A 22,507-nucleotide genomic window follows, 5' to 3' on the forward strand; every position below is an offset into this window, starting at 1 on the left:
CAAGAAATTCTAATCCATTCTCATCTGTAACATGTATTTCATTACAATTAAAAGTGTCCTTGGCATAAATCATAACACCTCCTCCCTTAGAACCCTGTCTGTCGTTTCTAAACATTTTATAACCAGGTACAGATAATATTGCTGAGGGCGAAGATTCATGGAGCCATGTCTCAGATAGGCAGAGGAAGTCAATATCTGAGTCAGTGAGAAGGTGATTGACCTGATCACTTTTCGTTAAAATGCTTCGTATATTTCAGTGTGCACAAAGAATGCCTTTTGGTTTGCGTGTTGAGTCCCATATTAATTTAGAGTTATTAACGGTTTGGAACGCCCTCCATTTCCGGTGCTTTAGTATTGCGGGGTTTGGCAGCCCCCTGTTTCTTTTATTGGCAATGTTTGCATGTAGCTTTACGCTGCCAGCTTCCGCATCAGCCGTCGGTGGTGGTGGTGGAGGCCCAGCCGTCGGTGGTGGTGGTGGTGGAGGCCCAGCCGTCGGTGGTGGTGGAGGCCCAGCCGTCGGTGGTGGTGGTGGAGGCCCAGCCGTCGGTGGTGGTGGAGTAGGCCCAGCCGTCGGTGGTGGTGGTGGTGGAGGCCCAGCCGTCGGTGGTGGTGGTGGAAGCCCAGCCGTCGGTGGTGGTGGTGGAAGCCCAGCCGTCGGTGGTGGAGGAGGCCCAGCCGTCGGTGGTGGTGGAGGCCCAGCCGTCGGTGGTGGAGGCCCATTGGCACACATGATAACACAGCAAGACAAGAAGAAACCGCGTCAAAAAGGTTGTTTGGAATCATACGCCAAATATTGAGCCATTTTGACAAGAAAGCAGTTGAAGAAGTTGCGACTTTTGCGAGGACCAAGAAAAGCCCAACTGGCTGGCTGACTGTCGACAAGTTCCCAAATACAGAGTGGCGTCCAAACACCAGAAAGTTTACCTTGCCTGTGCGCGGCAAGAGGAGGACGCGTTTCACATCGGCGGACTTCGCTCCCTCGCCAAAAGGTCCGCCGCGCCGGCCGGTTCCCTCACACCTGGGCGATGGGTTGTGCTCTTCGAAGAGGAAACCGACACTTCGAGTTCATCCAGACAGAAGCGCTGCAAGTTCCCGGGCGCAGGCTCAAACTCAAGATGGTTGTCCTGTAGCACAGTGGATTTTAGTACATTTATTTTAGGGTAGCTTGTTGTTTTATTTCAGAGTATATGGTTCTCTATAGATTCTTGCTCTGTTTAAGAGTCGATTATTCTTCGATTTCAACGTAGATAATTATGTTTGCAGTGGATATTTGTTCTATTTCTTTGTATTTTCTTGTTTCCGATAAGATTGTTGTTGTTAACAGTGCTCTTTTGAATACATTATTGTTTACGCCTTCTTTTTTTCTTGTATTATCCGGGGCTTGCTTCGAGTTGTCAGCGATCACCATCGACGTCAATGCCTTTGCTCGTCTTTAAGAAGTCATCGTTTCTTTACATTGGACCTCGCAGCCCGACCCGCCCCCCTCCCCCCCCCAAAAAAATAACTCCAATTAGAGTCCCCAGAAAAGTGACCGGAGGCCAGATTGAATGTCCGGCGCAAGTGGACGCGCATACTTCTCTGCCACTCCAGACTTCCACATGCAGTACCACAGTTACTCTCTGGGGACTCTGTCATAGGCTTTCTCTAGATCTACAAAGACACAATGTAGCTCATTCTGACCGTCTCTGTACTTTTCCATCAACATTACTCAAGGCAAATAATGCATCTGTGGTACTCTTTCTAGGCATGACACCATACTGTTGCTCGTAAATACTCACTTATATCCTGAGTCTAGCCTCCACTACTCTTTCCCAAAACTTCATTGTGTGGCTCATCAACTTTATTCCTCTAAAGTTCCCAGAGATCTGCACAACACCTTTGTTCTTAAAAATGTCCACCAGCACACTTTTCCTCCATTCCTCAGGCATCTTCGACAAATGACTGAGAACTATGTGAATTTCTTGGGTAGCCCCTCACTTACACTCTGGTCCTGTAGATGTTTATAATTTACATAGCCACTCCCACCACACTTCAGTTGTACAGCCGGGTCTACGACCCCCTGTCCTGCAGGCTTCCACTCCTGTCCCTGTCCTGTCCAATCCTGTCCTATCTTGTTGTATCCTTACCTCGCAGGGTGTAGCACAACTGACCCATACAACACTCGATTCTGCGTAATTGTACTATATTACTTTCCTCATCTTGTTAACAGCTAGAGTTTCATCTTTTGTTGTCTTCTTTTCCTATATTATTTAGCTACCTTTTCACTCTGTCTCCTTTTTTTGTTTCTGAAATTGCCCTTTAAAAACTTTGCTCTATTTGACTGAACGATTGTAATTCTCAATAAATATCCATTTGAATACAAAGAAACCACATCTCAAGAATGGTTAGCATAAACATTGAATCTGTATCTGGGTGGTAGGCGCCAGTGAGAATTTAAATCACGACCCCTGGTTTACAAGACCAGTGCTCTTGCCCCTGAGATATGAGCCCTTCTGTTAGCATTTTCGCTCATGAGCTATCACCTAATTTTACAAAATGAAGAGCAAAGCTTGGAAATGTCTGTGATCAGCTTGTTAACCATAGTGCTAATGGTAGGTTAGCAAGGGATGACAGAGTATGTCATGGCTTTTGACATGTGCAAATTGACTATTCAGGAAGCTGGTTTCCTACCTTGTCTAGCGTCATGTATAACAAATAGGAAACTACACTTCAGGCCTCAGTGAGAATTGAACTCACGACCCCTGGTTTACTAGACCAGTGCTCTAGCCACTGAGCTATGAGGCCTTTCTTTTGTGGTTAGAGTTACCATGTTGGTTAACTAGTTAACAGCAACCAAGTGGGCAAATGCATTGTCAGCTTGTTAAGAAACAAAGTATCAAGGAATTTAATTGTCTTACCAACACACATTTACACATTTTTGGATTCATACGCGACCAAGACGCGGAGTTAAACGCGGATCCGATCGATGACGTCATTGATCGGATCGGCGACTTATGACATGAAAGCCGGCCAGCATAAAATGCTAATTATCGGCCGATAACGATAACACCGATCAGATCGGCGGAAATTCTACTTTTAAACAAAATAATTTATTCTTTTCAATTTATATGAAAGTGGGTCGCGATTTTGCAACATTAGCCACATGCAAGCTGAATGTACTGCTGAACTGAATGTTCTGTTAGCCACAAGTGATTCGTTCGTTTAACGAGTCCTGTCTTGGCACGAGTGACTCAGGTGGAATTTCATTGTGAACTAGTACGATGAGTGATTCGTACTAGTGCAAGGAACGACATATGCAGTGAACGTACTCGTGAGTGATTATAACCGTTCTTCCTTACGGGACAGCTTTCACGAGCATCCGTTTCTCCAACCTAAACGGCTAATGTTGGGTCAGTCAAGCACATGAAAACATCCATCCATCCATCCATCCATTTTCTGAGTCGCGGTCATGCTGGAGCCTATCCCAGCTGTCATCAGGCAGGAGGCGGGGTACACCCTGAACTGGTTGCCAGCCAATCGCAGGGCACATAGAAACTAACAACCATTCGCACTCACAGTCATGCCTACGGGCAATTTAGAGTCTCCAATTAATGCATGATTTTGGGATGTGGGAGGAAACCGGAGTGCCCGGAGAAAACCCACGCAGGCACGGGGAGAACATGCAAACTCCACACAGGCGGGGACAGGGATTGAACCCCGCACCTCAGAACTGTGAGGCTGACGCTCTAACCAGTCGGCCACCGTGCCGCCCACATGAAAACAAACACACATATTTAAAATAAATGTAAATTCATAATAAATGTATGCATGCATACAGACATATTCCCCGGTGTCTCTAATGCAATAATTATATCATTTTAATTAATAACAACACAACTGCAATTAAGCTTACACAGCACTTCTAAAACCACTCAGACACTTTACAGTAAACAGATGAATGTATTTAATACAAAATCATGAGTGAAACAGGTTGATGTTTTCAGACAATAAATTTAACTTTTCACAACAAGAGAAAGCTCTGCTTTCACAGAGCATCAAATAATTGAGATAGACTCTTGTTGCTCCTCCCCACAAAAATCCTTAGTAAAAGGGGAAAGATTTATGCAACCTGAAAAGAAACAAGAGTGAACTGCTTTTGTCACAGCGAAGCGGGCTATGTCATTGTCCGCCATGCCATTTTAACAGACGGTCTTAAATTCAAACAATTGGACTTTTTTTTAACACTAATAAAACAAAATCCACCTACATTTGACATACTCCAATATTCTCATCCTGTCACGCAAAAAGACAATGTAAACGTGTATAGATGCTCTGTGTTGCCGTTTTTTTATCAAGATTGACAACCGTTTTGATGCACGGCATTGTGGGAAGGTGACACATTTCATGTCATCTGATTGATTGGTGTGTTCTTTTGAGTTTATGATTATTTGGACAATCTTGTGGGGGTGCACCGTTCCTGGAGGTACTGCAATACCAGGTTGATGCGTGGAGTGGACAGAATCAGAATCAGAATCAGAATCAGAATCAGAATCAGAATCATCTTTATTTGCCAAGTATGTCCAAAACACACAAGGAATTTGTCTCCGGTAGTTGGAGCCGCTCTAGTACAACAGACAGTCAATTTACAGAACACTTTGGAGACATAAAGACATTGACAAAAAACAATTGTGCAAAAAGATGCAGAGTCCTCTAGCACTTAGAGCAGTTCGAATGGCTAATATCGCAATAGTCCGGTGCAATGACCATTGTGCAAAGGGCACTGAGACTTCAAGGAGTGTATGCGGTTTAAAGTGACGAGTAGTGCGATAATCAGGGACAATGGTTGTGCAAATGTTACAGATACTCCTCAATCAGTGTGCAAATGGAGCAGATGCTACTCTGGCATGAGTGGCCAGTATATGCAAATAGTGCAGCACGGCGAGACAACTACAGTGAGTGCACGAGTAATACATAATTGGCCCCACAGAAATGTGACAACGAACTCAAGTCAAAAAATTGCCAGCTTGTTGTAATGGAATTATAAGTTAGCTGTTTAAGAAGTTGATTGCAAGAGGGAAGAAGCTGTTGGAATGTCTACTAGTTCTAGTTTGCATTGATCGGTAGCGCCTACCTGAGGGAAGGAGCTGGAAGAGCTGGTGACCGGGGTGGGGAGGGTCCGGGAGGATTTTGCACGCCCATGTCTTAGTTCTGGCAGCGTGCAAGTCCTCAAGGGTGGGTAGGGGGGTACCGACAATCCTTTCAGCAGTTTTGATTGTCCGTTGCAGTCGGAGTTTGTCCTTTTTTGTAGCAGCACCAAACCAGACTGTGATGGAAGAACACAGGACTGATTCGATGACCGCTGTGTAGAACTGTCTCAGAATCAGAATCAGAATCATCTTTATTTGCCAAGTATGTCCAAAACACACAAGGAATTTGTCTCCGGTAGTTGGAGCCGCTCTAGTACAACAGACAGTCAATTTACAGAACACTTTGGAGACATAAAGACATTGACAAAAAACAATAACAAACAACAATTGTGCAAAAAGATGCAGAGTCCTCAGTTCGAATGGCTAATAACGCAATAGTCCGGTGCAATGACCATTGTTCAAAGGGCACTGAGACTTCAAGGAGTGTATGCGGTTTAAAGTGACGAGTACTGCGATAATCTGGGACAATGGTTGTGCAAATGTTACAGATACTCCTCAATCAGTGTGCAAATGGAGCAGATGCTACTCTGGCATGAGTGGCCACTATATGCAAATAGTGCAGCACGGCGAGACAACTACAGTGAGTGCACGAGTAATACATAATACAGAAATGTGACAACGAACTCAAGTCAAAAAATTGCCAGCTTGTTGTAATGGAATTGTAAGTTAGCTGTTCAAGAAGTTGATTGCAAGAGGGAAGAAGCTGTTGGAATGTCTACTAGTTCTAGTTTGCATTGATCGGTAGCGCCTACCTGAGGGAAGGAGCTGGAAGAGCTGGTGACCAGGGTGGGGAGGGTCCGAGAGGATTTTGCACGCCCTTGTCTTAGTTCTGGCAGCGTGCAAGTCCTCAAGGGTGGGTAGGGGGTTACCGACAATCCTTTCAGCAGTTTTGATTGCCCGTTGCAGTCGGAGTTTGTCCTTTTTTGTAGCAGCACCAAACCAGACTGTGATGGAAGAACACAGGACTGATTCGATGACCGCTGTGTAGAACTGTCTCAGCAGCTCCGGTGGCAGGCCATGCTTTCTCAGAAGCCGCAGGAAGTACATCCTCTGCTGGGCCTTTTTGAGGACGGAGTTGATGTTGGTCGCCCACTTCAGGTCCTGGGAGATTGTAATTCCCAGGAACTTGAAGGTCTCGACGGTTGACACAAGGCAGCTGGACAGCGTGAGGGGCAGCTGTGGCGAAGGATGCCTCCTGAAGTCCACGATCATCTCTACAGTCTTGAGCGTGTTCAGCTCCAGGTTGTGTCGGCCGCACCACAGCTCCAGCCGCTCCGCTTCCTGTCGATATGCAGACTCGTCACCGTCCTTGATGAGGCCGATGACAGTGGTGTCATCTGCAAACTTCAGGAGTTTGACAGTCGGGTTCGCTGAGGTGCAGTCGTTCGTGTAGAGAGAGAAGAGCAGCGGAGAGAGGACACAACCTTGGGGCGCCCCAGTGCTGATGCTGCGTGTGGATGAGGTGGCCTCCCCCAGCCTGACCTGCTGTGTCCTGCCCGTCAGAAAGCTGTAGATCCACTGGCAGATGGCAGGTGAGACGCTGAGCTGGAGAAGCTTGGATGAAAGGAGTTCAGGGATGATGGTGTTGAACGCTGAGCTGAAGTCCACGAACAGGATCCTCGCGTAGGTCCCTGCACTGTCGAGGTGTTCTAGGATGAAGTGCAGTCCCATGTTGACTGCATCATCCGCAGATCTGTTCGCTTGGTAGGCAAACTGCAGGGGGTCCAGCAGGGGACCTGTGACACTCTTGAGGTGGTCCAGCACAAGACGTTCAAAGGACTTCATGACCACAGATGTCAAAGCGACAGGCCTGTAGTCATTCAGACCCGAGATTGCAGGTTTCTTGGGGACTGGGATGATGGTGGAGCGTTTGAAGCAGGATGGAACTTCGCACATTTCCAGTGATCTGTTGAAGATCTGAGTGAAGACTGGCGCGAGCTGGTCCGCGCAGACTTTGAGGCAGGATGGAGACACGTGGTCCGGGCCTGCCGCTTTGTTAATCTTTTGTTGTTTGAAGATGCGTCTCACATCCTGTTCATGGATGGTTAACGCAGAGGTCAGAGGTGTGATTGTGGTCGCGGGTGCGGCCGGGTTGGTGTGTGGTGTGAAACTGTCCTTTTCAAATCTGCAGTAGAAGGTATTCAAGTCGTTGGCTAGTGTGCTATTGTTCTCAGCTTGGGGGGATCGTCGCTTGTAATTAGTCAGCGACTGGAATGCATGCCAGACTGATTTAGAGTCGTTTGCGCTAAACTGTTTTTCCAACTTTGCTGTATAGATCCTCTTTGCAATGTTAATTTCTTTGGTCAGCTGGTTTCTAGCTCGATTATACAGGGCCCTGTCCCCACTCTGATATGCGTCCTCCTTAGCTTGGCGAAGCTGCTTAAGTTTAGCAGTGAACCACGGCTTATTGTTGTTGAATGTGCGAAATGATTTTGTTGGAACACAGACCTCTTCACAGAAACTGATATAGGATGTGACAGTGTCCGTATACTCATCCAGGCTGCCAGCTGAATTTTCAAAGACACTCCAGTCTGTGCAGTCTAAGCAGCTTTGAAGTTCCATCTTGGCTTCATTTGTCCACTTTTTGACTGTTTTCACTGTAGGCTTCGCACATTTAAGTTCTTGCCTGTACGTCGGTATTAAGTGAATTAAGCAGTGATCAGACGAGCCCAAGGCTGCACGAGGTATAGCATGGAATGCGTTTTTTACCGTGGTGTAGCAGTGGTCTAAAGTATTATTTTCCCTGGTAGGACAGTCGATGTGCTGCTTGTATTTAGGGAGTTCGTGGTTGAGTTTAGCTTTGTTAAAGTCCCCGAGAATAATGAGGGGTGAGTCGGGGTGTTTTTTTTCAATTTCGTTGACTTGATCGGCGAGCGTTAGCAATGCGGCGTTCGTGTTAGCTTGAGGCGGAATATAGACGCCAGCGAGAATGAATGATGCGAACTCACGTGGCGAGTAGAATGGTTTACAATTTAAGAATAGCGACTCCAAATGCGGGCTGCAGTGTGTGCTGATCACCGTGACGTCCGTACACCATTTTTCGTTGATATAGAGGCATATCCCGCCACCCTTTGTTTTCCCCGATGATTCCATGTCGCGGTCCGCTCGATGAATGTGGAAACCGGGAAGCATAATGCCGGCATCAGGTACAGCGTCGCAGAGCCAGGTCTCCGTGAAGCACATGGCCGCGGAACGTCCGAAGTCTTTACTTGTCTTTAACAGAAGATGAAGCTCGTCCATTTTGTTGGGTAGGGAGCGTACGTTCGCGAGGTGGATCGACGGGAACGCCAATCTGTGTCCTCTCTTGCGGAGTTTCACCTGAATGCCGGCTCGCTTCCCTCTGTGGCGCCGCTTCCGTCTCCATGCGGCGAAAACCGCGGACGCCGCTCCGGTGAGTAACTCGGGGAAAAAACTGAGCGGATATTCTAAAGTTGGTGACAGAAAGTCTGGAGTAGACTCCTTGATGGTTAGCAGGTCTCCCCTTGTGTAAGTGAGTCGTGTAAGGTCTCCAAAGACGGACGAAAAACACAAAAACAAAGACAATACTAGAGAGCGCGTTACCGAGGCGACCACACTGGTAGGCGCCATCTTGCTTCTCAGCAGCTCCGGTGGCAGGCCGTGCTTTCTCACAAGCCCCTATTCCATCTCAAGGAAGGCCATTCTTTCTAGCTTTTAGTTTAATTATCCGTGTAAATTGTATAATAATTTATTGTATTTTGTTGGCAAATTTAGAACAATCCTCATCTAAATTTTTTACCAGCGAGTAATACATCCCATTTTACTTCTTGGATGGAATCTTGGAAATTTTGTTGTTCATGTTTTGGTATCCTATTGGATTCAGTGGTGGCCAAGGGTTTGAAGCGCTTTTTATTTAAATTTCTTTTGACCATTATAAGATTGTGATCAGACAATCCTGTGAGCATATTGTATGGCTTCAAGATCCTTTCTGGCCTATTAGTAAAGGCTAGATCAATCTGAGTTCGGGTGGAGTTTGTAATTCTCGTAGGGCCATTAATAACCTGAGTCATATCCATATCATCCATAACCCTTTTCAATTTTTTCCTAACTTTGTTAACTTCCCAATTAACATTTAGGTCACCCATTATTATCACCTCTTTTGCAAGATTGAGTTGTTTCAGTAACATTTCCAGCTTTTCATAGAAAGCGGCATTTGATGAGGGAGGCCTATAAATAACTACAAGAATAAAAGACATTTGCTGTGACAAAGAAACAGTTAGTCCAAGAAATTCTAATCCATTCTCATCTGTAACATGTATTTCATTACAATTAAAAGTGTCCTTGGTATAAATCATAACACCTCCTCCCTTAGAACCCTGTCTGTCGTTTCTAAACATTTTATAACCAGGTACAGATAGTATTGCTGAGGGTGAAGATTCATGGAGCCATGTCTCAGATAGGCAGAGGAAGTCAATATTTGAGTCAGTGAGAAGGTGATTGACCTGATCACTTTTCGTTAAAATGCTTCGTATATTTAAGTGTGCACTAAGAATGCCTTTTGGTTTACGTGTTGAGTCCCATATTAATTTAGAGTTATTAACGGTTTGGAACGCCCTCCATTTCCGGTGCTTTAGTATTGGGGGGTTTGGCAGCCCCCTGTTTCTTTTATTGGCAATGTTTGCATATAGCTTTACGCTGCCAGCTTCCCCATCAGCCGTCGGTGGTGGTGGTGGTGGTGGTAGAGGCCCAGCCGTCGGTGGTGGTGGTGGTGGAGGCCCAGCCGTCGGTGGTGGTGGTGGTGGAGGCCCAGCCGTCGGTGGTGGTGGTGGAGGCCCAGCCGTCGGTGGTGGTGGTGGAAGCCCCTATTCCATCTCACAGTCCCAAAAATGAATTTAATATATGGTCCCCAGATAGGATACATATCAGATATTAAACTGATAAGAACAGATACTACACTTGATCTTAGCCAAAAGGCCGAGAAGCGATGCCGACATAACACCAGAAAAGACGACCTCATTCTCCAGCCTACACGCCAAAGTTATGGTGGCACATATCGACATGATAATCACAGATGAGTCAGATATGGACACGCCAAACAACAATTATGAAACGAATGTCAACTGTGTCGTTTTTCAACGTTTATATTGAAAGAATGTTGTCAGATGCTCGTGTTCCTTGGTCACGTGGTCCACGTCGTTCCATTAGAATGCGGACATTAACGCATATCCTTAAGCCGTGTATTAAGACCGAAGAAAATAATGAGTTATTTTGAAATGAACACATATTTTGAAATCAATGGCTCTGCCTCGGTCCAATACTTCCAGTTACCTGCTTTGGGAACCGACAGTAGGACTCTAGCGCCATCGTCGCAGAGGAGACAAATTACACCCCTCCCACTAATTTAGTTTAACAATTTTAGTTTAGTTTGTTGCTGTTCCTCATGTTGTAAGCCTTAATAATCGAATAAAAACATGCCAGAAACGTCAAAATCCTTGAATATTTTCCATTAAACATTTCAACGTATACCCCAAAACAGTAAGCATGCCCTGCCCAAGAATTAATGCAAAAAACGACAGAGTGAACGCAAAACCAACCACTTGTGAAGTACTTAACTATAATCAACCATTATGACTTGACAACACACAACAATAGAAAAAGAAAATCCATATTCGTAAACAAATTTAGTTTGGTTGTCATATATAGTATGTAGTATAGTATAATAGTCTTAAGGAAATGTATGGTCACGAGTAGGCCCCGTGTTTTGCAATTAGCTTTACCTATTGATGTGAAGTGACATATCCAATTTTGCTTCCATAAAATCTTATGACTGGTCACTCGAAGGAGATTGACAACTTAGAGGAGTCTGTATTAACATTTTGTTTCAGTTGATGAATTTTGTCATCTAATTTGTTCAATTTACCTAACTTGACCGCTCGTATTCCAAAGTGATGCTCAGGTCACCTGGGAGATCTCAGCGTTCTTACGTAAAGGCTAAATAAGTATTTCTATTGGACAATGACTTCATTATAAAACTCTAAAAATATGTATTTTTGGTTATTATTCATTGTTAATGAATTCATATTAAAATATGCAAGTGGACATAATGTCAGCGAGCACTGAAGACTTTACCAATTATTCAGAAATAAGTTACAAATTGCCCTGCGATTGGCTGGCAACCAGTTCAGGGTGTACCCCGCCTCCTGCCCGACGATAGCTGGGATAGGCTCCAGCATTCCCGCGACCCTAGTGAGGAGAAGTGGCTCAGAAAATGGATGGATGGATAATTATTACAGTGTAGAATTTTAAACAACTTTTCTATGACTTCTGTAATTTACTTTGCCCTCATTTCAATGTTTAATTGATGTGAAAGATAAAACTGTGCTCCCTCCTTAAAGAGCTGATGTAATATTCTGTTGGCAGTAACAATGAAATTGCTCAAAAGGGAAAAGAAAGTGATTTGTTCTCATCAGTTTAATATCTGATACGTCTCCTATCCGGGGACCATATATTAAATTGATTTTTGGAACTGGGAGATGGACTAGGGGCTTGCTCCGTCCACTCCATGCATCGACCTGGTATTGCAGTACCTCCAGGAACAGTGCACCCCCACAACTTGGTCAAAGTAATGAAATGCTTAACCGTGCACACCCAACAATCATATGACATGAAGTGTACAGAATGTAGTGTAAAACCAATGAATCTCATTTTGGGGGTTGGTCGCTCTCGGGATTCAATGGGTCGCAGACAATTTACGTGCATTGTTATTCTGATTTTCGGTACAGTACGCAGGCGTATTAAGTTCCCACATGGAGCATAGTTGAAAAGTGACAAGAAATGTTGCTTCCTTGTTCTCTCGGTAAACAAATACAGAGCAGCCCAATCTAGCTGGTGGACGTCTTGGCAGGCAATATGACTTTGGCGGTACAGCAAACTCATCTGAAAGGGCATTTACAAATATAATATACTGTACATGTATAAGTAGGTCGCGACTTTGCAACATTAGGAACATGCGGGTGACAAAAGTTGAGAACCACTGAAGAAGGCTTTTCTTCACCTGCGTAAAAAAACATCCAATTGTATCTGTGTCGGATTGGGGTTCAATCCCCGGCCCCGCCTGTGTGGAGTTTGCATGTTCTCCCTGTGCCTGCGTGGGTTTTCTCCGGGCACTCCGGTTTCCTCCCACATCCCAAAAACATGCATGCTCGATTAATTGACGACTCTAAATTGCCCGTAGGTGTGAATGTGAGTGTGAATGGTTGTTTGTTTGTCTGTGCCCTGCGATTGGCTGGCAACCGGTTCAGGGTGTACGCCGCCTCCTGCCCGATGTTAGCTGGAATAGGCTCCAGCACGCCCGCGACCTTAGTGAGGAGAAGCGGTTCAGAAAATGGATGGATGGATAAGACGAATGCGTTATTTCGTTAAGAACTACTTCCAATTATGTTTACATTCGATTTTCTTTAATTAGTCAAATCATTGGTCTCTCTTAAACCCCAATGGGTGGTTTATTTGTTTCTGGGTGTGAATGACCTCACTTTCAACTTATTTGATTGTCTCTCGATGCCGCTGTGCATTATGTAACCATTTCCTGTCTCAATTTCATCTTTTATTGTGATGAACATGCATGCATGCACACAAAATTTGTTCTCTGCATTTAACCCATCACAGTGAACACATACACGTTAGTGGAACACACAAGAGGAGGGGGGAGCTGAAGCACCCGGGGAGCATTTCGGGGTATCAGTGTCTTGCTCAAGGACACCACAGCCGTGAGTCTGGGGGATGTTGGCGGATGGTCCAGTCAGGGTTTTGAACCTAGGTCCCCCACGGTGGCAGGTGATGATCTTAACCATTGGTTCACAGCTGCCGGCTTTACAACATTAGAAACATGCGGGTGACAGTTGACAACCACTGTTAAGACCACTCGCCTGCTTGACTATGAGCCAAGGTTGTCATGCATAATAGGTCACAGTCGGTGGCAGTAGTTTTTTTAGACGCACATCAAACTGTTGTACCCAAAAGTGTCATCAGTGTGTGACATTCGACTAGACGAATGCATTATTTTCTTCAAGTCCTCTAATTATGTTTACATTTTTTAGATTTTCTTTAATTAGTTAAATCATGCCAGCACGGTGGTGTGAATGTGAGTGTGAATGGTTGTTTGTATGTGCCCAGCGATTGGCTGGCAACCAGTTCAGGTTGTACCGCGAATGGGTGGTTCATATGTTTCTGGGTGTGAATGACCCCACTTTCAAGTTATTTTATCGTGTCTCGATGCCGCTGTGCATTATGGGTATCCATTTACTGTCTCAATTTAAACTGAAATTCTCAAATAAGAAGCATATTTGTTCATGTATTAGCACACAGTAGCGTTTCATCTTGCGTATGTTCCGGCTTGCCCCTTATGTGTATGGTTGTTCACATGCTCATGACGACAAATGTGGGAATCTCGCCTGCATAATTTCTGGTAGTGGGGGACTGCGCTCGCGCTCTCCCCTGATCATTGGTTAACAAAAAAGAAGACAGTAAGCATGGTACTATGTTACCAATAAGGATCAGTGTTTGAGTGTACTGAATCATTCAAAGCTCTTCTTCAAAAACATTTGTTCACATTCAGTTCTTTTTCACATTCATTCAAGTGCTTTCTTATTCAGTTAATGATCCATCCCCGAAGATCACATTCACCCAACACATTCACTGAAGGACTATGTTGTTGTTGTTGTCATGTATTGTAAACTAGGAAAGGCGGGGACATTATTTATTTACAAAAACAAAAAGGCTAAATAAAGACCTACCTATCTCTCTCTCAGAAACCACCTGAACACCCGCTTCGGTCGTGACCCGTGAACATGCGTTCATCGAGTTCAGCTAGCGACCATCCTTCCGTCTCCCCTGACGTCCAGCTAGGCTCTCGCCACCCGGCGTGACTTTTCTGCATCCACCGCGGTGGACAGCATCGCTGACACCAGCACCTGTGCTTCCTGTTTACCCACCTTAATGTTATTGTTATCAAATCAGTGTTAAGCGTCTTTGAGTGTCTTGAAAAGCGCAATAGGTTTGATCTATTATTATTATTATTGTTATTATTGATTAAAAAGCTAAAAATGGGAACGTCAACCTCGCCAATATGGCCACTAAGTAGGCACGTTGGTTCGCCGGGCTGTTACAGCGAGCTTACGTGTCTAGTCTTCATAATTATCATATTACCATGAGCATATTACTCCAATTCTAAAGTATTTCCACTGGCTCCCAGTCAGCTGTAGAATAGATTTTAAAGTTCTGTTACTGGTCTATAAATCACTAAATGGTTTAGGTCCTGAATACATGAATTAAATTTCTGGCATGTCTTTAATCGATTATTAACACTTATCACAAATTTGAACGTTGTGTAACCAAATTAGTGGAAGGGGTGTAATTCGCCTCCTCTGCGACGATGGCGCAAGAGTCCTACTGTCAGTTAGCAAAGAAAGAAACAGGAAGTAGTTGAGCGAGGCAGAGTCATTGATGTTTTTTCATCAAAATGTTGAGCAAACAGCTATTCAGCTTGTGGCCACAACATTATATACCATACCATTATTATATTATATATTATATATTATATATTATATATTGGCGGCACGGTGGCCGACTGGTTAGAGCGTCAGCCTCACAGTTCTGAGGACCCGGGTTCAATCCCCGGCCCCGCCTGTGTGGAGTTTGCATGTTCTCCCCGTGCCTGCGTGGGTTTCCTCCGGGCACTCCGGTTTCCTCCCACATCCCAAAAACATGCATGAATTGGAGATGCTAAATTGCCCATAGGCATGACTGTGAGTGCGAATGGTTGTTTGTTCCTATGTGCCCTGCGATTGGCTGGCAACCAGTTCAGGGTGTACCCCGCCTCCTGCCCGATGACAGCTGGGATAGGCTCCAGCACGCCCGCGACCCTAGTGAGGAGAAGCGGCTCAGAAAATGGATGGATGGATGGATATTATATATTATATATTATATTATATTATTATACCATAACATATTATACCAGCAACCGATTTTTATTCCAAATAACTCATTATTTCTTTGGTTGTTTCAGACTTAATACATGGCTAAAGGATATGCGTTAATCTCCGCATTCTATTGGATCGACGTGGGCCACGTGACCAAGGAACACGAGCATCTGACAACATTATTTCGATATAAACGTTGAAAAACAACACAGTTGACATTCGTTTCATAATTGTTGTTTGGGGTGTCCATATGTGACTCATCTGTGATATGTGCCACCATAACTTTGGCGTGTAGGCTGGAGAATGAGGTCGTCTTTTCTGGCGTTGTGTTGGTATCGCTTCTCGGCCTTTTGGCTAAGATCAAGTGTAGTATCTGTTCTTATCAGTTTAATATCTGATATGACCCCTATTCGGGGACCATATATTAAATTGTTTTTTGGAGCTGGGAGATGGAATAGGGGCTTGCTCCGTCCACTCCACGCATCGACCTGGTATTGCAGTATCTCCAGGAGCGGTGCACCCCCACAACTTGGTCAAAATGAATATCAATTGAGCAATCAATTCAATGACTTGAACTATATTTAATGCACTGAACAGAAGGAAAACAAGTGACTCTCAACTCTGGGGTTTGTCTGTTACTCTCACTTTCATTATTGTACAGAGGTGTATTAAGTTTGGACATGGAGCATTGGAGAAAAGTGACAAGGAATGTTGTATGCCTCTCCCCAGCCACTTCATCCAGCTCTTCCGGGGGGGATCCCGAGGCGTTCCCAGGACGAAAACCACACTGCTCCTCCAGAACCTGAGATTCGACTTCCCGACGGGACCTCCTCTCCAGCACCCCTGAATAGACCTTACCAGGGAGGCTGAAGAGTGTGATCCCCCTCTAGTTGGAAAACAGACTCCGGTCCCCCTTCTTAAAACGGGGGACCATCACCCCAGTCTGCCAATCCAGAGGCACTGTCCCCGATGTCAACACGATCTTGCAGTGGCGTGTCAACCAGGACAGTCCCACAACATCAAGAGCCTTTAAGAACTCCGGGCGAATCTCATCCAGGCCCGGGGCCTTGCCACTGAGGAGGTTTTTAACCACCTCGGTGACCTACACCCCAGAGATAGGAGAGCCCGCCTCAGAGAACCAGACTCTGCTTCCTCATGAGAAGGTGTGTCGGTGGAATTGAGGAGGTCTTCGAAGTATTCTCCCAACCGACTCTCAACGTCCCGAGTCAAGTTCAGCAGCGCCACATCCCCACTAGACACAGTCTTGATGGTGCACAGCTTCCCCTGCCTGAGACGCCGGAGGGTGGACCAGAATTTCCTCGAAGCCGTCCGGAGGGCTTTCTCCATGGCCTCACCAAACTCCTCCCATACCGGAGTTTTTGCTTCAGCGACCAGCAAAGCTGCATTCCACTTGGCCAGCCCGTACCCATCAGCTGCCTCAGGAGTCCCACAGGCCAAAAAGGCCCGATAGGACTCCTTCTTCAGCTTGACGGCATCCCTCACCAAAGGGTTCGGGGATTGCTGCCACGAAAGGCACCGACCACGTTATGGCCACAGCTCCGGTCGACCGCCTCAGCAATGGAGGCGCGGAACATGGTCTGCTCGGACTCGATGTCCCCCGCCTCGCCCGGAACATGAGCAAAGTTCTGTCGGAGGTGAGAATTGAAACTCCTTCTGACAGGGGATTCTGTCAGACATTCCCAGCCGACCATCACAATACGTTTGGGCCTGCCACGTCGAACCGGCATCTTCCCCCACGCCAAGGTCCCTGCCTTCTGACACCGCTCAGCTCGCACTGCACCCGACCCCTATGGCCCCTCCCACAGGTGGTGTACCCATGGGAAATAGAATGAATGCTTTTTGTCTAAAACGTCGCCAAGATTGTCATGTGCAATTGCTCAGAGTTGGTGGCAGTAGCAATTTGAGATGCGCAGCCAACTGTTGGAACCGTAAGCGTTTTTAGTGTCTGACATTCGACGAGACGAATGCATTATTTTCGTCAAGAACTATTTGTAATTATGTTTACTTTCGATTTTTTTTAACTAGTCCAATCTTTTCTCTTACATCCGAATGGGTGGACTCTAAATTGCCAATAGGTTTGAATGTGAGTGCGAATGGTTGTTTGTTTCTATGTGGCCTGCGATTGGCTGCCGACCGGTTCAGGGTGTACCCCGCCTCCCGCCCGAAGATGGCTGGGATAGGCTCGAGCAGCCCCCGACCCTCGTGAGGAGAAGCGGAAAAGACAATGGATGGATGGAGGGAGGTTAATATGTTTCTTGGTGTTAATGTATTAGCACACAGTAGCGTTTCATCTAGCGTATGTTCCGGCTTGCCCATTGTGTGTATGGTTGTTCACATGCTCATGATGACACCGTCGCTTGACATAGCGTGCGCGTGAATGACTTGCATGCTCGCGCCGTGTGCAACTCATACTTACCAGGCAGAGAAGACACCATGATCGAGAAGGTGGTTCACCCAAGATGAGGCTCAGCCATTGCACTCCGGTTGTGCTGAACTCTGCGAATTCCCCAAATGTGGGAATCTCGACTGCATAATTTCTGGTAGTGGGGGGCTGTGTTTGCGCTCTCCCCTGATCATTGGTTGAAAATAATTAGGATGTTGCTTGTTGTAAAAGCTGGAGTGTGCATCATATGATGCTATGGTACTGCAGTATGATGTAATTTCTAGCATACATGGGTTTGCTCTGAGTAGTAGAACCAGTTAGTAATGACAGGATGAAGCTTCATAACATCGTAACGCTTCGGTCATTGGTTCGAGTCATGGTCCATTTCTTGATGCTTCATGTGCGCACGAAACCACCTGCCGGCCATGTGTATAATCACAGGCAACTGTATCTTCCGCCACGTATTGTGTGATGCATTGCAATATGGCGTTTGTTGTGGCTCTTGGAAATGACTTATGAATGACAAAAAAAATCTTTGATCAAATATTATGTCGACATGAATTAATAGAGTTGACTTATCCAAGATGGCGCCTACCAGTGTGGTCGCCTTGGTAACGCGCTCTCTAGTATTGTTTTTGTGTTTTTCGTTCATCTTTGGAGACCTTACACGACTCACTTACACAAGGGGAGACCAGCTAACCATCAAGGAGGCTACTCCGGACTTTCTGTCACCAATTTTCGCAAATCCGCTCAGTTTTTTCCCTGAGTTACTCACCGGAGCGGCGTCAGCGGTTTTCGGCGCATGGAGACGGAAGCGGCGCCACAGAGGGAAACGGGCCGGCATTCAGGTGAAACTCCGCAAGAGAGGACACAGATTGGCGTTCCCGTCGATCCACCTCGCGAATGTATGCTCCCTACCCAACAAAATGGACGAGCTGCATCTTCTGTTAAAGACCAGTAAAGACTTCGGACATTCCGCGGCCATGTGCTTCACGGAGACCTGGCTTTGCGACGCTGTACCCGATGGCGCCGTCATGCTTCCCGGCTCCCACATTCATCGAGCGGACCGCGACATGGTATCATCGGGGAAAACAAAAGGCGGCGGGATATGCTTCTATAGAAACGAAAAATGGTGTACGGACGTCACGGTGCTCAGCACACACTGCAGCCCGCATTTGGAGTTGCTATTTTTAAACTGTAAACCATTCTACTCGCCACATGAGTTCGCATCATTCATACTGGCTGGAGTCTACATACCGCCTCAAGCTAACACGAACGCCGCACAGCTAACGCTCGCCGAACAAGTCAACGAAATTGAAAAAAAACACCCGGACTCACCCCTCATTATTCTCAGGGACTTTAACAAAGCTAAACTCAACCACGAACTCCCTAAATACAAGCAACACATCGACTGTCCTTCCAGGGAAAATAATACTTTAGACCACTGCTACACTACGGTAAAAAAACACATACCGTGCTATTCCTCGTGCAGCCCTGGGCTCGTCTGATCACTGCTTAATTCACTTAATACCGACGTACAGGAAAGAACTTAAATGCGCAAAGCCTACAGTGAAAACAGTGAAAAAGTGGACCAATGAAGCCAAGATGGAACTTCAAAGCTGTTTAGACTGCACAGACTGGTGTGTCTTTGAAAATTCAGCTGGCAGCCTGGATGAATATATGGACACTGTCACATCCTATATCAGTTTCTGTGAAGAGGTTTGTGTACCAACAAATTCATTTCGCACATTCAACAACAACAAGCCGTGGTTCACTGCTAAACTTACGCAGCTTCGCCAAGCAAAGGAGGACGCATATCAGAGCGGGGACAGGGCCCTGTAGAATCGAGCTAGAAATCAGCAGACTCAAGAAATTAACATTGCAAAGAGGAACTATGCAGCAAAGTTGGAAAATCAGTTTAGCGCAAACGACTCTAAATCAGTCTGGCATGCATTCCAATCACTGATTACAAGCGACGATCCCCCCAAGCTGAGAACAATAGCACACTAGCCAACGACTTGAATACCTTCTACTGCAGTTTTGAAAAGGACAGTTTCACACCACACACCCACCCGGCCGCACCCACGACCACAATAACACCTCTGACCTCTGCGTTAACCATCCATGAACAGGATGTGAGACGCATCTTCAAACAACAAAAGATTAACAAAGCGGCAGTCCCGGACCACGTGTCCCCATCCTGCCTCAAAGTCTGCGCGGACCAGCTCGCTCCAGTCTTCACTCAGATCTTCAATAGATCTCTGGAAATGTGCGAAGTTCCATCCTGTTTCAAACGCTCCACCATCATTCCAGTCCCCAAGAAACCTGCAATCTCGGGTCTGAATGATTACAGGCCTGTCGCTTTGACATCTGTGGTCATGAATTCCTTTGAGTGTCACAGGTCCCCTGCTGGACCCCCTGCAGTTTGCCTACCAAGCAAACAGATCTGCGGATGATGCAGTCAACATGGGACTGCACTTCATCCTAGAACACCTCGACAGTGCAGGGACCTACGCGAGGATCCTGTTCGTGGACTTCAGCTCAGCGTTCAACACCATCATCCCTGAACTCCTTTCATCTAAGCTTCTCCAGCTCAGCGTCTCACCTGCCATCTGCCAGTGGATTTACAGCTTCCTGACGGGCAAGACACAACAGGTCAGGCTGGGGGAGGCCACCTCATCCACACGCAGCATCAGCACTGGGGCGCCCCAAGGTTGTGTCCTCTCTCCGCTGCTCTTCTCTCTCTACACGAACGACTGCACCTCAGCGAACCCGACTGTCAAACCCCTGAAGTTTGCAAATGACACCACTGTCATCGGCCTCATCAAGGACGGTGACGAGTCTGCATATCGACAGGAAGCGGAGCGGCTGGAACTGTGGTGCGGCCGACACAACCTGGAGCTGAACACGCTCAAGACTGTAGAGATGATCGTGGACTTCAGGAGGCATCCTTCGCCACAGCTGCCCCTCACGTTGTCCAGCTGCCTTGTGTCAACCGTCGAGACCTTCAAGTTCCTGGGAATTACAATCTCTCAGGACCTGAAGTGGGCGACCAACATCAACTCCGTCCTCAAAAAGGCCCAGCAGAGGATGTACTTCCTGCGGCTTCTGAGAAAGCTCCGCCTGCCACCGGAGCAGCTGAGACAGTTCTACACAGCGGTCATCGAATCAGTCCTGTGTTCTTCCATCACAGTCTGGTTTGGTGCTGCTACAAAAAAGGACAAACTCCGACTGCAACGGACAATCAAAACTGCTGAAAGGATTGTCGGTACCCCCCTACCCACCATTGAGGACTTGCACGCTGCCAGAACAAAGACAAGGGCTTGCAAAATCCTCTCGGACCCTCCGCACCCCGGTCACCAGCTTTTCCAGCTCCTTCCCTCAGGTAGGCGCTACCGATCAATGCAAACTAGAACTAGTAGACATTCCAACAGCGTATTCCCTCTTGCAATCAACTTCTTAAACAGCTAACCTATAATTCCATTACAACAAGCTGGGAATTTTATGACTTGAGTTCGTTGTCACATTTCTGTGGGGCCAATTATGTATTACTCGTGCACTCACTGTAGTTGTCTCGCCATGCTGCACTATTTGCATATACTGGCCACTCATGCAGAGTAGCATCTGCTCCATTTGCACACTGATTGAGGAGTATCTGTAACATTTGCACAACCATTGTCCCAGATTATCGCACTACTCGTCACTTTAAACCGCATACACTCCTTGAAGTCTCAGCGCCCTTTGCACAATGGTCATTGCACCGGACTATTGCAATATTAGTCATTCGAACTGCTCAAAGTGCTAGAGGACTCTGCATCTTTTTGCACAATTGTTTTTTGTCAATGTCTTTGTCTCCAAAGTGTTCTCTGTAAATTGACTGTCTGCTGTCGTACTAGAGCGGCTCCAACTACCGGAGACAAATTCCTTGTGTGTTTTGGACATACTTGGCAAATAAAGATGATTCTGATTCTGATTCTGATTTATCATAACTTGACATGATGATGATGAATAGTTACATGATATCATTTGTCAATATTTATTTCAGCTTTTCAATTTTTGAAGGTGCGTTTGTGGATCAACGGGCAAGCGTGTGTATTTTTATACAAACATAACGCAGTTTTCAAGTTATTCTCACACACGCACACACACACTACAAAATAGATGATTGAGAGCTTGCCACTTTTTATTTGAACACTGTAATCATAAGATGGTTTTTGTATCTTGCTGACAGATGAGGAAGGCGATTTCTTTTCTTTTCCTTACTAATGACGGGGCTGACGGTTTTCCACCGTATTCAGCCACAGTCGGCTTTCCGGGGATTTCGGCAGGGTCGACTGTTGGATCCCCATAAAAATTACTCGCAGTCGAGTCATCATCCTGATAGGAAACTGCAGCACTGGCATCAGAGGATGTCAATATTGATTGGATCAAAGGCTTTTGACAAGTCCAAAACTAAGTGGTCACTTAGTGGAGGGTCTCTCCTCTTTGTCTCATTTGCATGTTTAGGTTACTCCATATTTTACCCTGTGTGCCTTTTCATTTTTTAGTGTGTGTGACCTGTCGTCCCGCGCACCCTGAGATGAAGCTCCGAAAGTGGATATTCTCTAGCTGGAGCTGTCGGCCTTGTCAAAACGGGCATTGTAAATAATTGGCAATAACAATTATGTTTTACTTTTCAAATAAACAGCTTGAAGCAAGCACAAGGGCGTGCAAAATCACGCCTCTTATTTGGAAAACCATGCAAGTGAGAGTGAGAACAGGTGGTAACGAACACGTTAATAAGTGTGTTTTAATAAGTTTAAATGTGCTTAAAGCATGTGAGATGTGAAAACCTTTTTTTTAACTACAATCCCAACATTGTGTTAAACAAATAAAAACAGAATACAATAATTTGCAAATCATGTTCAACCTATATTTAATTGAATACACTACAAAGACAAGATATTTAATGTTCAAACTGTTCAACTTTATTGTTTTTAGCA

General features: G+C 45.8%; 5 non-coding genes and 1 pseudogene across 5 annotated transcripts; 3 read left to right on the forward strand and 3 right to left on the reverse strand.

The window, feature by feature from the left end:
* Positions 1–2,711: 2,711 nt before the first annotated feature.
* trnat-agu (transfer RNA threonine (anticodon AGU)) lies at positions 2,712–2,784 on the reverse strand. The gene has a single exon. It is a non-coding gene; the product is annotated as a tRNA-Thr (tRNA).
* Positions 2,785–4,014: 1,230 nt separating this feature from the next.
* Positions 4,015–4,128, reverse strand: LOC133473369 (U5 spliceosomal RNA). The gene has a single exon (XR_009787053.1). It is a non-coding gene; the product is annotated as a U5 spliceosomal RNA (small nuclear RNA).
* Positions 4,129–9,944: 5,816 nt separating this feature from the next.
* LOC133473366 (U2 spliceosomal RNA) lies at positions 9,945–10,130 on the reverse strand. Its single transcript, XR_009787052.1, has one exon. It is a non-coding gene; the product is annotated as a U2 spliceosomal RNA (small nuclear RNA).
* A 1,444-nt stretch (positions 10,131–11,574) lies between these two features.
* On the forward strand, positions 11,575–11,753 carry LOC133473368 (U2 spliceosomal RNA; annotated as a pseudogene).
* Positions 11,754–15,455: 3,702 nt separating this feature from the next.
* Positions 15,456–15,646, forward strand: LOC133473372 (U2 spliceosomal RNA). Its single transcript, XR_009787056.1, has one exon. It is a non-coding gene; the product is annotated as a U2 spliceosomal RNA (small nuclear RNA).
* Positions 15,647–17,550: 1,904 nt separating this feature from the next.
* Positions 17,551–17,714, forward strand: LOC133473371 (U1 spliceosomal RNA). Its single transcript, XR_009787055.1, has one exon. It is a non-coding gene; the product is annotated as a U1 spliceosomal RNA (small nuclear RNA).
* The last annotated feature ends 4,793 nt before the right edge of the window (positions 17,715–22,507 follow it).

The sequence above is a fragment of the Phyllopteryx taeniolatus genome, unplaced genomic scaffold (genome assembly GCF_024500385.1).
Source record: "Phyllopteryx taeniolatus isolate TA_2022b unplaced genomic scaffold, UOR_Ptae_1.2 contig_24, whole genome shotgun sequence".
Lineage (NCBI taxonomy): Eukaryota > Metazoa > Chordata > Actinopteri > Syngnathiformes > Syngnathidae > Phyllopteryx > Phyllopteryx taeniolatus.